General features: G+C 36.8%; 1 protein-coding gene across 5 annotated transcripts in view; it reads right to left on the bottom strand.

The window, feature by feature from the left end:
* The window catches only part of LOC117400325 (ras-responsive element-binding protein 1-like), an 80610-nt gene that overhangs the window by 48513 nt on the left and 15939 nt on the right, over positions 1-16158 (bottom strand). Inside the window, exon 1 of one of the 5 annotated variants that reach the window (XM_059022555.1) lies at positions 14688-14913. The exons of the other annotated variants lie outside the window; for them this stretch is intronic. The gene's annotated coding sequence lies outside the window, so the exon portion shown is untranslated. Of the gene's footprint in view, positions 1-14687; positions 14914-16158 lie in introns of those variants that run through there. 5 annotated transcript variants of the gene reach the window in all.

The following is a 16158-nucleotide window of genomic DNA, read 5'->3' on the forward strand; positions in this document are numbered from 1 at the left end:
CAATTACCATGTCTAGATGTCATTTACATTTCATATCATTAATTATCTCCAATACTGCAGGGTTCTACTTTATTATTTTTGCAACACTTAATACAGTAGCATATACAAAATGCTGGTCAGTTAAACCTATATACATTTGCTACAGCAACCATACAGTACCAATAAAAAATGGCAATAGCAAATACTGTGGTAACTGGTTCGAAAATGCTAAGTCTTCAATGGGAAAGTTTGTATGCAGTCAAATTTGACTGCCTAAAGAAAATACAGGTCGGCGCTGCTTTATTGGGACGCCTCGGGAGAAGTAAGAATATCCAGAATAAGAGGCTGTCCCAATTAAATTAAAGAATTTGAGACAATCTTAGTCACACTTTTTTTAAATGTAAAGAAAAAGAATGACATGACACTATGATTAAATGTTAAATACGTAATTTAAAATACAAGTCCATTTTTTGGTGAAATGAAAAAAAAAAATGAAATAACTGTTTTTTTTATTTCTTCATGAAATGAAAAAGAATAAAAATCACATCTTATCATAGGGTGAGGGACCTGCGATATTGACACGCCAACTTTCTTTGCAACAGCAACCCGCGAGCCCACAGGAGACTCGGCTCCTTCAAGAGTTCAACGTGGTTTACGCAAAACACAGCATAATCACGCACTCACTGCACTGTGCTATACAAACATGTCTTGCTCTGAAAAGCGATCATCATTTGAAAACACTGTATCCCAATTAAACGAACTGACATATCAATTAAATGACAAATAGCATTGGGAAGAATCGTCTCCCAGAGTTGTACCCCATTTAAGCAGAAACCCACATTATCAGTATCCAGTTTAGGTGGCACCAACTGTACTGTAACTTAATGAGCTGTTGGTAATGGGATCTAAAACCCAGCTCTGTTCTTTTCCTAGGTGTTCTTGCTCTTTTGGTGATTTCACTGTTGGCGCCTCTTCGGGTGTCCGCAGTTTAGGTGTCCAGCCAGACCTAGGCTATCATTTGAAAAACATATTTCTACTGTGGTTAAGGCAGGGTTTTATCACCTAAAGAAAATTTCCAGTTTGTCATTTTCTGTCTCCCAGGGATGTAGAGATCCTTGTGCATGCCTTTGTAACCCCTCACTTGGATTACTACAATGCTATTTTTGCTGGTCTTCCTACTTGTTCTCTGAATCGTCAGATGGTGCAAAATTCAGCAGCAAGGGTCTTGACAGGCACTAGGCATACAGAACATATAACCCTGGTCCTTATGCGCTTGCATTGGCTTCCTGTTCATTCTCATGTTGCCTTCAAGATTCTGTTGTAGACATACAAGGCTTTGCATGGTCAGGGTCCTAGTTACATCATGGACCTCCGCAGCCCTTACATCCCTGGAAGACAGCTTAGATCGTCAAAGCCTTTGGTTCCAAGATGTGTTGCCCCCTGTGGGTGTAGTTTTAGCTGTGTTGCCCCTTCTCTCTGGAACACTCTGCCCGGCTGCATTCAAGACTCCAGTGTTGAATTTTAAATCCACTCTTAAGACACATTTGTTCTCGGCAGCTTTTTTACAGTGATCCTGTGGACTTGTTCTTTTAATGTTTTTGTAATTATAGTTTTTATAATCTTAGGAATTGTTTTTTATTTGCATTTGACCTGTTTTAAATGTATTTTTGAATTGACTGTTTATTGTTTGTTTTGTTTTATTGTTATTACTATGTTCCTGATTTTGTTTTTTCATAGTGTGCAGCACCCTGAGACACTTGGTGTGGAGAGTGCTACATCAAAATTAAAGTTATTATTATGATTATTATTAAAGTGAAGCTAAAGGACAAACAATTTTACAGTCTTACAGATGTGAACCCAGGATGCCCTGGTTCCTAATCCTCAATGAGGGACGGGGGATGAACTTCTTTAAGAAATGGACAATTAAATTCCCTGCTATTGTATTATTCCTGGGTTACTGTTATCCATCTATATGACCGTGACACGTAAATGAGATACTGTATATTAAAACATCTCTGGGTAGCTTGCCTCACAACACGGACTGGGTTATTTAAGATTTGAACTGTAATACACATGCTAATTGCTGCTTCCCGTTTGCTCTGAACAGGAAGGCATTTGCTGAATCTACTTCCTCCTTTTGGCTAAAACCTGACAAGCAAATCTCCAAACATATGACTTTGTGTTTTCTCACAAGGCCAAGTTTAAACTGAAAGCAATAACCAAAAATACACTTCAAGTGCAGAAACAAAACTTTTTTAAAATCATGACTAACAATACAGTGTGTGCAACACACACAGCAAGACTTTATATGATTCAAGCATTCAAAATTCTATTGACAATGTCGACCCAGGGGACTTTTTCGATCTGAAAAAAAGAAACAAGGACCAGGGGTCACAAATGGAGATTAAATAAGGGGCATTCAAAACAGAAAATAGGAGGCACTTTTTTTACACAGAGAATTGTGGGAGTCTGGAACCAACTGTTGTTGAAGCTGACACCCTGGGATCCTTCAAGAAGTTGCTTGATGAGATTCTAGGATCAATAAGCTACTAACAACCAAACAAGCAAGATGGGCCAAATGGCCTCCTCTCGTTTGTAACCTTTCTTATGTTCTTATGTTCAGTATAGGCAGCCTTGGATTACAGGAAATAGGATCCAGGTCACCATTTTATGCTGCTTCTAAAACACCACATTTGATTCTACGCGTGTGTCTTTCGTACAACTGAGCACAGTGGATGGTTGTAGCAGATATTTCTGTGCAAGAAAAGGATGGTCCCAAAAGTCGTAATCACAAATCCACCCGCAAAACTACAAAACTAAGTGGAGCGTTTTTGCAAATAAATACGGACACTGCTATGAACACAGTCCAGATTCTGTTTGTGGGAGCTACACACTATCAAAAATCAAACCTCAAATGACCAACAGAGACATGCTACTGCATGAATTGTAAAACTACCTTAGAATTTATTTCAAACATCTGTTGAAACATACAAATGAATGAATAGTAGATTTGTTTTGCATCTACTTGATTAGTGAACAATATGTTTCATTTTTAGAGAAAAACCATTGCATATGAGGAGCACTCTGCTGCACCTTAATTTTTTTAAATCGCATACAATTTAGAAGTAAGATTTAGTGTTAACAAATACATTAAAACAAACGTAGTGATACATAATAAATAAGAAGAACTGCAGTATTAATCAGGTACAGTAACAGCTGTGTCTCGTATAGTATTTTCTCCATCACGAAAGCAGAATTATGGTAGCTCAGCAAACGGTTCAGAAGATTAGCCTAGGATTTTATTCTCTCATAAGCTCGTCTTCAGTAGCTCCTCTGATTGGTGGATAATTAGGGGATGCTCTTGCGGAAAAGAAAATGACCAAGAAAAGCCAGCATCATCCAGGATAATTTGGCCTGCCCAGGGTGTGACCTTGTTCAGACAAGAGCAGCTCTGTTACGTATTGTATTGAACTGCATATGGAATACTTGCTATGGGAAGCTCCTTAGTCCTTTGAGAGCTGCATCTGCTACAAGCCATCACTCCAGTGGTCCCCTTAGTTAACATGTCCATGTAAAACCAATCAGGGAAACAATGAAACCTTGCAGTAGAGAGGAAGGCTCAGTTATCTCCAGCGCCCAACAGCAATCACATGTTCATGTATTTTTACTTTTTAGTTGGCTCTGCACACAGATCTAGGCAACTGATTCAAGGCCTGTCCACTTGCCTAAAAGCATTTTTATAACAGTCAGCACTCGGATATATGACACTTAGATACACGTCAGTCGCATTTTACCATTCTTGTATTTAGAAACAAATCAATTCCCATTATTTATATATCTATATCTATATATATATATATATATATATATATATATATATATATATATATATATATATAGATAAACAGATGAATGCACTTACCCGTCACACGTGATTTTCTGATACAAAGCCCATCTCTTTAATGTTACAGTTTATTCAATGATTGATTATCCGTCATAGCCCGCATTTTTTTTTCTGTTTTTATTGTGCAGTTATACAGCACTTCCTCCAATTTCATGTGACGAAAATGCAGCCAAAAAACAAAGTGAACGAGACAAGCTACAGTAATGTAAAACAGTTAATCGTTAAACAGTTTTAGGGTTAAGGTTAATCTGACCAGTATTTCGTGATTTATTGTTGCTTTTGTGCATTTTCATTTGCAAGTGAACTCAGACATTAGGGTCTTCTCGAGCACTATATTCTGCAATTTTTAATCCTGACTTTGGATACTGTTAATTCTGGAAACTTTTTTTTTTTTTAATCTTTTGCTAAATTGCAATGCCTTTTAAGTTTTAAGCAGTTCTGTGCATTGGTAACATTTCAATTTAATTTTGCTGTTGGGTTGTTAATGGGGAATTTTACATACTGCTACAAAGTATGTACTATATTACAGTCCATCTGTCATTTCAGTTTTGGCAAGTGATATTTTCAGAATTATATTGTTCTGAATTAAAATAAAATGTTAAACACAGTACTGTACCAACAACACCAACTATAGTACATCTAAATGGGAGCTTACTTATTTTAAAACACAGTCCTTTCAGCTATGTATTTTTGACATTGTATCTTTTTTGTGTTCCCTGAAAAACAGACAAGGGTTGGAATGGGCCAAAATGAAATAATCAGATATGCGTCACACTCGTTTAACTGTAGTTAAAAAAAAAGTTTAATATACTGTTGATGGATCCTGCTAATATAAAACAATCAAAGGTGTACTATACTTGCCAACGGTTAAAAAAACATCACTTCGAGATAAACACCACGTTATCATGCTGTCAAAATAAACACTTTCTTCTTGTATTACCTTACTGTTTGACCCTTACAGTAGCATTAGTGTTTGATAATCTAATAGCGAAACCTGCTTCAGTATATTAATGACCACGCTTCCACATTGTTTTACTCATTTCCAGGGTGACAAGTTTTACACTGTCTGAACAGTGGTGTCAAGACAACTCCTGTACTAAAGTGAACATTGTACCCACTGCTCAGTTAGCCTACCTGGAAAGTGTCAACAAGTGTATTTTAATAACAAGCATTCTGTCTTGTAGCACTGACAACATGCAGAGGCCGATAAGAGCTCTGCTTGACTTGCTTAATTACAGGATTTCAAACAAGGCTTGCCTACTGTAGATCAGTCCAGTGCCGAGAGAGAGAGAGAGAGAGAGAGAGAGAGAGAGAGAGAGAGAGAGAGAGGAGAAAGAAAGAGACAGAAAGATGAGAGAGACAGAAAGATGAGAGAGAGAGAAAGAGAGAGAGAGGGGAGAAAGAAAGAGACAGAAAGATGAGAGAGAGAGAGAGAGAGAGAGAGAGAGAGAGAGAGAGAGAGAGAGCAAGCGAGCGAGCGAGAGAGAGCGAGCTTGACAAGTTTAACCACTGCCAGACAAGCAGAGCTGTGGAGACAGCTGCCACATGGCAGACATCTATTACACATCCCTCCAACCTCCACAGAACAAGCTCAGACACAGAGCCCTACACATTATCAACAACTGATTAAATATATGTCTAAAATTAGGGATGTAACACTTATGATTTTCCCAAACCGAAACCAAACCAAAACCGGCATTTTCATAAAATTCCAAACACAACAATACAGACAAAAGATAAAAATGAACCGAAACTGTAACCGAATTTTTGCTAGATGTAGACAGTGTCGATTAACATCCCTTAATTTTAATATGGTAACATAAATCAACAGTTATGACAAGACTTACCTGATTGATTCTGACTGCTCTCAGTAGGGATAACCGCAGCTTCATACTTAGGTCTGGGTGCTCAAGTTTGTTGATGAAAGGTGCTGGTGCTAGTCCTACAGGAGCAGGCATTCGCAAACACTTGGCCCGCATACCCTAACCTCAACCTTTTGTTAAAAAAATGCATCCTAAGAAGTGAAAAGCTAAAGCTAGAAGTTAAAAAAATAAAATTTGCTGAGTCTGTCCTGGCTGTTAAATTACTCTGTGTAGACCTAATAAAACATTAAATAACAATGCTAAACTGACTAAAACAACCAATACAAAAGTATTGAAAGCAAATAAAATGACAGTTCGGGTCCCAAACCGTTCTGAAACTGGAAAAGCAGTAAATTGGGCGAAGCTGCAAAAAAAATGAAAGGGATAGATAGTGTGGACAAATATCTGGAAGCTGCTTTAAATTAGATGCTTATGTGAGCAGATCCGGTTATTTTGATCAAGGTAGCTTAATTTACTGTGCATGCATTGAAATGAGTTTGGTTTGTCATAGTAACGGCTAGAATAAAACCAGCACACTAAACAAGAAATCTATGACATTTTAAATTAGAAGTGTTTCCTCATTTTAAAATGCTGCCAAACAGCTCAGTCACTTTAAAGCCAACATGTTGATTAAATAACTGCAATTTCAAAAACCATGATCTGCAGTTCGTCTCTTAATATATTATTTTATTCTTTCTACATTTTGCTAACTGTATAATACATTGGTATGACTGATGCACTAACACTGTATTTAGCTTATGCGTCAGGTAAAAAAATAAATAAAATAAACAACATGTGTTTAATAATGGTATATCCTGTTCCCTTAGCTACACAAATGCAGTTTGTTTTTTTTGGTTTTAAACTTTCATTTCGGTTTTACTAAATGCCAACTGGACAACAAAAATAGCTGAAAAAACAAACAAACAAACAAAAAATGATCATAACAGACTTGCATCTGTAGTACAAATAAATCTGTCATTCAATTGTTTCTTTTTTCTTTGGAAACTTGTTGTCTTTCTGGATAGGAGAATCCACCCATTAACCCTATGCTGCCAGTGCTTTAAAATCGATCATATATGATCAATGACCTTTCATGTCATATCTCGGCCATCCAATCACCAATCTTGTTTTTTGTTTTTTTTTGTGTAGTGTTTTTGTGTGCCATGACTACGGGGCATGTCTCAATACAATTGGTTAAGGGCTAGGGTGGGTGGGACATACAGTATAATATTATTCAATAGCGAAAACTAAGGTTTGGTTGCAAAAGTCCAAAAGTTTAGGAAACTGCAAGTTAAGGTAGCCACGCAACCTTAACTCTGCACCCTTATGTGTAGGTTTCCCGTTACACTTGACATCACATATGACATCATCAGTGACATCACATGACAAATTCTCCCCGAAGACTGGCCATACGGACATAACACTGGGAAATCATAGTCCTTGTGATTGGTAACATGTTCAGTAACTGCATTAGCATTCCTAATTATTTAACCAATGTTCTAAGTAAAACCAATAAACTCAGAATACAGTAGTGCTATAGAAATATATTAGGGACCTTCCATGAATTACTGGAACTAATGTTAAACGAGCCATATTTCTCCAAACGCTGGCAGCAATATTCATACAAACAATATTTTCTGTATCTGGAATCTGCAACATTGGCTTTCTTGTATTAACTGCACTGTTTCACGTGGCAAAAGGAGTCACCACATTTTCTGCAGTATGTGTATGTTTGCACATTGATTAACCATTCTTCTTTTAAACTTTACAGACAATTGACTATGAATACTTGCTAATATACTGTTATGCTGGAAGCCAATTATGGCTTTAAAAAGTTTGGGTTACAATTGCAGATTTCTGCAGTTCACCGTTGTAAAGATTTAACGGTGCTCAATGAAGTACATAAACAAGAGGTGGACTGTAATTAGTGTTGTAAATCGAACCCTGAAGTTGACATCGATTATCGTGCAAATTCTAAGGACGATTATCGATCATTATCGAGTTAAAATGCTTTTAAAATAATAATAATAATAATAATTCCCTCACAGTAACAGTTTAAAGGAACAATAAAGTCCTCTTTTTATAGAGCATGGTATAAAAAACACATTCAAACAAATCCTGGTGTTTTAAGACATGTTTCATAAATACATTGTCATTTAAATATAGCACTCTCCAATTTTCTTATTCCTGCTGTCACTAGCCTTTAATGCCTTGTTTTGTGTAAAATCTGACAAATTTCCAGTGTAAACATAACGGTAAATTAAGAAAAAGAAAAAAAATAAAATAAATCAACTCCACTGTCCAAACATTATGGCCTATTCACATGGAAATAATTAAATCTCTCTTTTTTTAAAATGTTACAATTCATGGATTATGTGGCCCAGCTTCTGCTAGCGGAAGCAGCAGTCTCTTCCAGTGTGCCGCGGCTGCAGAGATGCATTTCACTTTTTGCTGTCATATTTTAATCAAAACTTTACATGACTTTGCATACCCACTTAGATTTGCATTATCTTCAGTGAATACAACTATATCGTCATTTTTCCAAACAGTGCATTACAGGTAGCCTGCACTTTCCTGCAACAGAACTTTCAACAGCGACTCAAGTTGATAATTTTATTTGGAGTCTCCATACCTGAATATGTATAATATCTCTTTCATACATGTATGTGGGTTTATTATTAATTGACTTACTGCCCACATCGCAACCAAGATATGTAGAATATCTTCCATACATGTATGGGCCTAATCAATCTACATACCACGTCACAACCAAAAATGCGTCACATACTGGCGTGCTCAGAGAAGTGTTTCGCCCACGTGGATTAGCTTACACTTATACAGTACATTACTAAGGCCCTACCTATTTCACGGCCATGAAAAACGTGACACGGACCGTGCAAACTGTCCATTTTGTGTATTTTTAACCTGCACTTAAATCCAATTAAGTTATGTGTATCGGTTCAGATCAGTGTTGCCAAGTCTCACAAGAAAAAAAAGCGGCACTGCCTTTCACAACAAGCCCAAAACAAGCGCAACCCATGTTAGAGTGGGTGTTTATGCAAATTCCAACCTTACTATAAGCGGACTTGGCAACTGTGGTCCAAGTTCCTGATGTGGTTATAAGCTTGTTTCAATTTAAAAAAGAAAACTGGACAGGATTTATTGACTGACACTTAACAGAAGCCAATAACCACTCTGGGATCTACTCACTGATTGGTAAACATGGGCATCTGGGGCGGGTTTAGTATCCTAGGAGATCTCAACTGATATTGTTAAGTAGGTGAACATTTTTTTTTAGGCTCAGCTCACCGCTACCACCTCTGCGCTGACTCGGGAGGGGCGAAGATGAACACACGCTGTCCTCCGAAACGTATGCCGTCAGCTGCCCGCTTCTTTACACTCTGCAGACTCACTGTGCAGCCACCTCAGAGCTACAGCGTCAGAGGACAACGCAGCTCTGGGCAGCTTACAGGCAAGCCCGCAGGTGCCCGGCCAGACTACAGGGGTCGCTGGTGCGTGGTGAGCCGAGGACACCCTGGCCGACCTAACCCTCCCTCCCCCCCCCCCCCCGGACAACGCTCGGCCAATTGAGCGCCGCCCCCTGGAGCTCCCGTCCACAGTCGGCTGTGGAATAGCCTGGACTCGAACCGGTGACGTCCAGGCTATAGAGCGCATCCTGCACTCTAGCGAGTGCTTTTACTGGATGCGCCACTTGGGAGCCCCCCACAAATTACGTTCTTGACAGTAAGTTAATATATACAAGACACGTTTTTAATTTCATGGAATATTCGATTTCATTAAAATATTATCGATTTGTTATCGTGAAGTCCCAATCGATAAATAATTTGATTATTATCATTATCATTACAAGCCTAATTGTAACGCGTGAATGTTATACTTACAAGAGACATAAAACACTGCTTTGTGTACCAAACCATACATGTATCAACAGTATACAATACAGTACTAACTGTAATGGAAAGTATTAACATACATGTAGGGTCTGACATATTTCATGTCCCATTTGTTTTCAGTGACTCCTTTACAAAAATCTAATACTCATCACTACATACCTGAACATCAAGTCCACATTTCTGAATACAAGGAATTCACATATACACATCTGCCACATAATGCAGTGGTGAAAACATAACTTGAGACACTAAATAGCACAGAAGAAAGGGACACGCACCAAGTATGTAAAGTTTTTTTTTTTTGTTTTTTTTTTTTAAAGCCAGATTTATTGAAGCCAAATCAAAATGTGAAAAATGTTAATCCCTGCCCCTGAGGCTAGAGAGGTGGGGCCAGCAACGACTGTACCTGAGGCTGGAAAGGTGGGGACAAATTTGAACAGTAGTGCTGAAGTCAGTTATTCTTCGTGTTGTATGGCTTTGTCCACTCTCTCTAGAAAGATCATGTAATAACCATGCAGGTTTTTAGGCAGTCTGATGCGCTGTGTGCATTGCGTATCATTACACTGAAACCATTGCTCATCTTTTCGCACCCAGGCAACATAGTGACCATGGCTGATGGTCTTCCCTTTGTGGAACACAATTGCCAGAGTTTAAAATGTTTTCCTAGCAATTACAAGTCTGTCATGCTTGAAATTGGCAAGTGCTGTATTAATTGCAATATCATATCATTTGAATAAACTAATAAACAATATTGGGGATAATTAATTCCGTGTTTGAATTTTAAAATGGCACTATATAAATCTGGTGATATGTAGAATATGCTATAATACAACACATATAATACAGATATTAATATACAAATAATATACAAATATAATAAATATACACAAATAAAACATGCACACAATGTCTAGAAGTGCAATATCACATCATTTTAATAAACTAATAAACAATATGAGGGATAATTAATTCCGTGTTTGAATTTTAAAATGGTGCTATATAAATCTGGCGATATGGAGCAGTAGGTTTATTTTCTAACTCAGCACAAGTGACATTTCAAATAAGTAATTTTAGGTAGGAATAAACATATAAAATGCATTCATGTCTTTACAAAATCATTTTCATTTCGGAATCTTCTTTTAAAAACTGTAAACAGGAGCATGTTATCATTTATGTCTTGTTGTCAACCAACATTTTGTTATTGTTAAACTTTGCTAAATGTGGACATCATTGCATACATGTGAAAGAAATCTAAACTGTAACAGTGTCGTTGCTTGCAATTGCTGTAGCTACATGCTAGAGGCTTCATCCCCACCAGTTTAATTTAAGCTTAACTATATAATAAGTAGCACTATACACAGTGTCACTTTCATTTTTCACGTTTTATTTATTTAAAAGCACAGAGATGTTAACAGTTTTAATACCTACAGGAACAGATTTGTTTGTGGAATGGAACGGTATCATTGAACTCCGGACAAAAGTGAGAAGGGGAAAATTAAAATCGCATTTCCTAAATTAAATGACACAAAAAACATTATCACTGATTACCAATTTTAATCCAGACAGAAACACAGATGTGACCCGTGTGTGCTAAACTATATAATCCCTGTCTCCCTATTCAGTGCAATGGAACGGTCGCAAATCCCTCTGCCTAGCCACGACGTCAGATAGTTATCTTTGGGGTTGAATTTCTGTAAAACTAGGACCCCCCAAAATATATTAATACCCTGTTGCACATCTATACCCCCAGGACTATGTGTATGCTGAGTGTGGGTCCTTAATTTGCTATACTGTTTTAGATACAGGTGTATAAAAAAGCGTCTTAATCATTTACCAAAAAAAAAAAAAATGCTGTTTTTATGCCACTCTGTATCTCAAAAAGATATAACTTTATATCCGCTTTTTTTTAAAGAACTGTTTGGAATGATTTTTTTTGTTATCTGTTATTTTTATTATCATTTTTAATTATATATGTATTTATTGTTTTCCTTTTTTGAAAACATTTCTCCTCAGGAAGTGGACGGAGGCAAAATTAAATACCTGCATCTGATGCCTAACTAGCTGTCGGGCCATTTTTATTATTATAAGCTATGTACTTTATATTTAGTAATGAACTTTTTCTATGTTTTCTTTGTTTCTGTGTGTGTGTGTGCGTGTGTGTAAAAGGATGGAGAGTCATTACTTAGCTGTATTCATTATTATTACTATTATTATGCTATGTATTTTATTATTAGATTACTTTTTGTTTAGATGTGTGTGTGTGTGTATGAAATGATGGAAAGTAATTAATTAGCTGTAGTAGTAGTTATTAATAATAATAATAATAATAATAATAATAATAATAATAATAATAATATCATTATTATTATGTAGGTATGTATTTTATTATAATTATTATTAGTTTACTTTTTCTTTGTTTCTGTGTGTGTTATTTATTCTAGTTTTGAAAATAATAATTTTGCTATCAAAGTTTTGTCAAGTTTTAAGTTGCTTTTTTAATATAAAATTGAATTACTCAACATCTTGTGTGGTATTTCTTTATTTTTGTGACCTCTATACTCAAATAAATATACTTTTATCACAAACTGGGTAATACTGTTTCCAGTCTCGGTTTTTGCCATGTCGGAGGTTGTTTTTCGTAAAATACCATGCATCGTAAAACCTTGTGTATCTCTGCAACTGTACAAGATATTTCATTTCTGATTTGAATTCCTTGGAAAATTGTGCAGTACCTATATGCTGTAAGTTTTTTTTATATATATAACTTGGAAATAGTTTTTAGAAATATTATTTATCATACATTTTTCAATATTTTTTGGGGGAGGCGTTCTGATTTAAGGTTGCCAAACTATATTCATGCCCATATGTGGTCATTCTGTTTAGGCAAAGGGTTAATCAATAACAGAAATCATCAGCCTATAAAGCCCCATTTGTCTACCCACCCCCTCTTGTTTTTTTTATTGCTTGGCCTCCTTCTCCCCTGCCTCCAACTTGCAGTTGCCTTGCTTAGGGGGAAGTTGGCCCAAAGCCACTTATCCTGTCCACCGGCAATAGTTAGTTAGTAAAAAATTCTTTTTTTTAGGTATCACATATTCTGCCAATGTAGGGGCAGCTAACAAGCTCCTATGGACAAGGCCATGGGCCAAATGTTCATATTTGTACATCTGTTTTCTTTTGTGTAAATCAATAAATGGTCATTCTGCATGAATTGTGGATTCTCCTTTCTGAAAGAACCAAGCATTTCTAGAAGATAAAACCTAAACCAGACTATTTAAAAAGTAGTAAATATGATATTGAGAGTCATGCAGTACAATGCTGTATTTCTTACAAATAGTAATCTGTAGTGTTTCCCAATTTCCAAATACTGTTTTCTCACCGAGACATTACTTTACTCAAGAAAAAACAATGCAGAGTCTTGCAGCTTAAACACGTCGTGCTGACCACAAACTTCATCAACCAGGTTTTGGCCTACAGTCCTTCCGGAAAAGTCTTTTTTTTTTTTTTTATACATAAATATTTGTGCCAGAAAATAAACCTTACCACAGGGCTGAAAAAAAGTCAGTCAATCTTGTTCTGGCCCACTTAATCCCTGTGTCAATCTACTTATCCCGCTGCCCAACTGTTCATATAATATGGAGCTAAAAAACAAACACAAAAACCATCACCTGCCCAGTAGAGCTTTTTGTTTCGGGTAACTTGAATCATTTTCAACATCACTTAACAACCATTAGGGTGGACACAGCATTTTCTCATTAAGTTAATAGGTAATACAGTCTCTTTCATTCCCATCCCACCCTGTTTTTACATGTAAGGACCCTCAACTGAAACAGGCAATTCTCTTCATCTTCTGGTGACTATGTAGCAACTTTCCTGCTGTTGGCTTTAAGGGATGTTCATCATGTTTAAATGTTGGATTTGGAGATGTGCCAAAACTGAAACTTCTGGTAGTTCCCACAGTCAGAAGTCTGATCTATATGTTTAAAATTCTCTGCCAATATCTTGTAACAGTATCATATATATATATATATATATATATATATATATATATATATATATATATATTATATATACTTATTTTATAAGTATATACAGTTAGATGCTTTCATATAGTCATGCTTTCCTGTGCAGTACTCTTCAATTGCAGGTTATGTTCCGGAGCAGATGGTGACTCAAATTCTCACATACTGTAGCCAATCTTTACAAATGGAACAACAAAGTTAAAGTTACAGTACCATGGGCACATGATCGCCAAAAGACCTCCAAATCAAACCTTATCTGGAAGGCCATTGACATAACTTTGTGTGAACTGCAGCCTGCTCTGTCTCCTTGTTTAGCCAAAGGCCATTCACAAATGGCTGAGACTTGAACAAGTCAGCCTGCTCTAAAGCACAGTGCAGTCTGACTTTTTGTCCTCCAGGGTACTGCCCTTTAAATCATTATCAAGCTAATAATATGCAGGTAACAGCATCCCCATTACATTTACTGCTTCTCTACATCATTTTCAATTCACAGAAATAAAATCAGAGCCAAGATGCGTCAGACTACAGACACTGATGAAACCAAAACGATATTTAAAAGTGACTTTCCAAATATTTTTTCTCTCCTTCAATGGGACTCAGACAACTTACAACAATAAAAAAATTAATAAAATGAGAGAGAGAAAGTTCCTGTTTTAAATGGCCTTTTACAGGCACTGAAATGTGTACATGTTTATTTGGTACTATATCAACAGATATATCACAGGATTCGCCTGAACGTCATAAAAAAGTATTTTACATGCAATTATAAAAAAACTTTTCTGGGAGTTCCAAAAAAAAAACGTACATCTTTTATAAATTGTATTTGCTACTGTAGCGTTACCACATTTCCTCAGTGATTGCACAGCTTTAACTCCCTGCTAACTTTCACAGGTCAACAACCATGAGACTCAAACCAATATTTACTACTGTACCACCACCTCCCCCAGCTCAACACACGATAATCTCCTTAAATTATGAGATTTACATCCTCTAAGGTAAAAGAATATACCTTTGTTGCAGGTGGTGGCCCCTGGTATGATTTACATCAATTCAAGCTGAAAAAATCTCGTCCGCCACTAACTATGGCTGCTTTATGAGTCTGGCGAAAAATGAGTGCCTCTGAGTTTCCGCCCAGCGCAAAACGGGTGTAACCTAGGACCTGTAGTTGAAGTTTAACAGAAGCAATGTTCTGGGAACACTGTCTCTACAAGTTCAGAACACCACTTGTTTCAGGTATAACTCAGAGTAAAGACAGCATGGTGCTTCTGCAAAATCTGAGAATGTTTTTTGCCCCAGGCTGTAGCAGTCATTCAGCTGTGCTGCACCTCCAACAAGGCCTCTCACTGCATTGCTCGTTACTCCATCACTCCACACCCCATCAAAGATTTACATTTTTAAGTCACTGTTTTATGCTACTGTACCATCAAACCTATGATATGGAACCCAAGTTAGATTTATATTTTTTTTCAGTCACTTACAGTATCTTGCATTTAATGTAAACAAACACATAGTGTTTCTTTCAACATAGTTTTAACAATAGTTATTTGAATACAAAATATTTTTGCAAAACATTTTTAAAACCGTTCCTAGGAGATGCTGATTACCCAATTTCAAAAAACATTTTTTCCCTTGCAAAAACAAAAATCAACAATGTTGTCAGGGGGGTGGGGGGTAAAGTTAATTAAACAGCCGTTAAACTTTATGTCTGCAGGTGCTGCTTGGCAACTAATCTATTTTTCATACTTTGCTTCCCTTTTGAAAACAGCAGAAAACTCCTACATCCAGTCTCATAAATCACTATGTGGAAGTTAGACATTTCACAGCCTAGGCTAGCCTTAACTCATTATAGAATATACATGTAGTGCTTTTACAGTACGAGCACAGGCATATCTTTGAGAACAAAGTCTTTCTACTGTTGCACAAAACCAACCCCTTTCTAGGGCGTGAGTGGTTCACTCCTGCATTGCAGCGGGAGGAGAATGACCAACATCTTTTCAGGCGGGGGGCAGACAGCTCAGGCTGCAACATGCTAACTGATGGCAAGCAGAAAACAATGGGGCCGTTCCCTGCAACCGATGCGTTCCAGTGTTGGAAAACCAAATGAACTGACTTTCAACAAAAGATTTCAGACACTAAGGCCAATACTCCCTCTACCTGATGTAAAGTCATTTGCATCTCTAAAGGGAGTGTTTTACATACAATAGGTTGGATGTGACCCAAGTAATCTATAATTTGGTACTGTAGCACTGTTGAAAACTCAGGAGACTTAACATAGGGTTAGTTATTGTATGCAACCTTTTCTTACACTGTCGTTTAGAACTACTGGTCCTTTCCTGTTTTTTGCTCATCTACTGAACAGTACCAGGAATCTACACAATAGAAGAACATTTGGCAACTCTACAAACGGAACACAAAGAATGTTTGAAAACGTGAAACTAAGTATAATAAACCACAATGCTATATGCATGTAAAACTGCCAT

The sequence above is a fragment of the Acipenser ruthenus genome, chromosome 4, assembly GCF_902713425.1.
Source record: "Acipenser ruthenus chromosome 4, fAciRut3.2 maternal haplotype, whole genome shotgun sequence".
NCBI lineage: Eukaryota > Metazoa > Chordata > Actinopteri > Acipenseriformes > Acipenseridae > Acipenser > Acipenser ruthenus.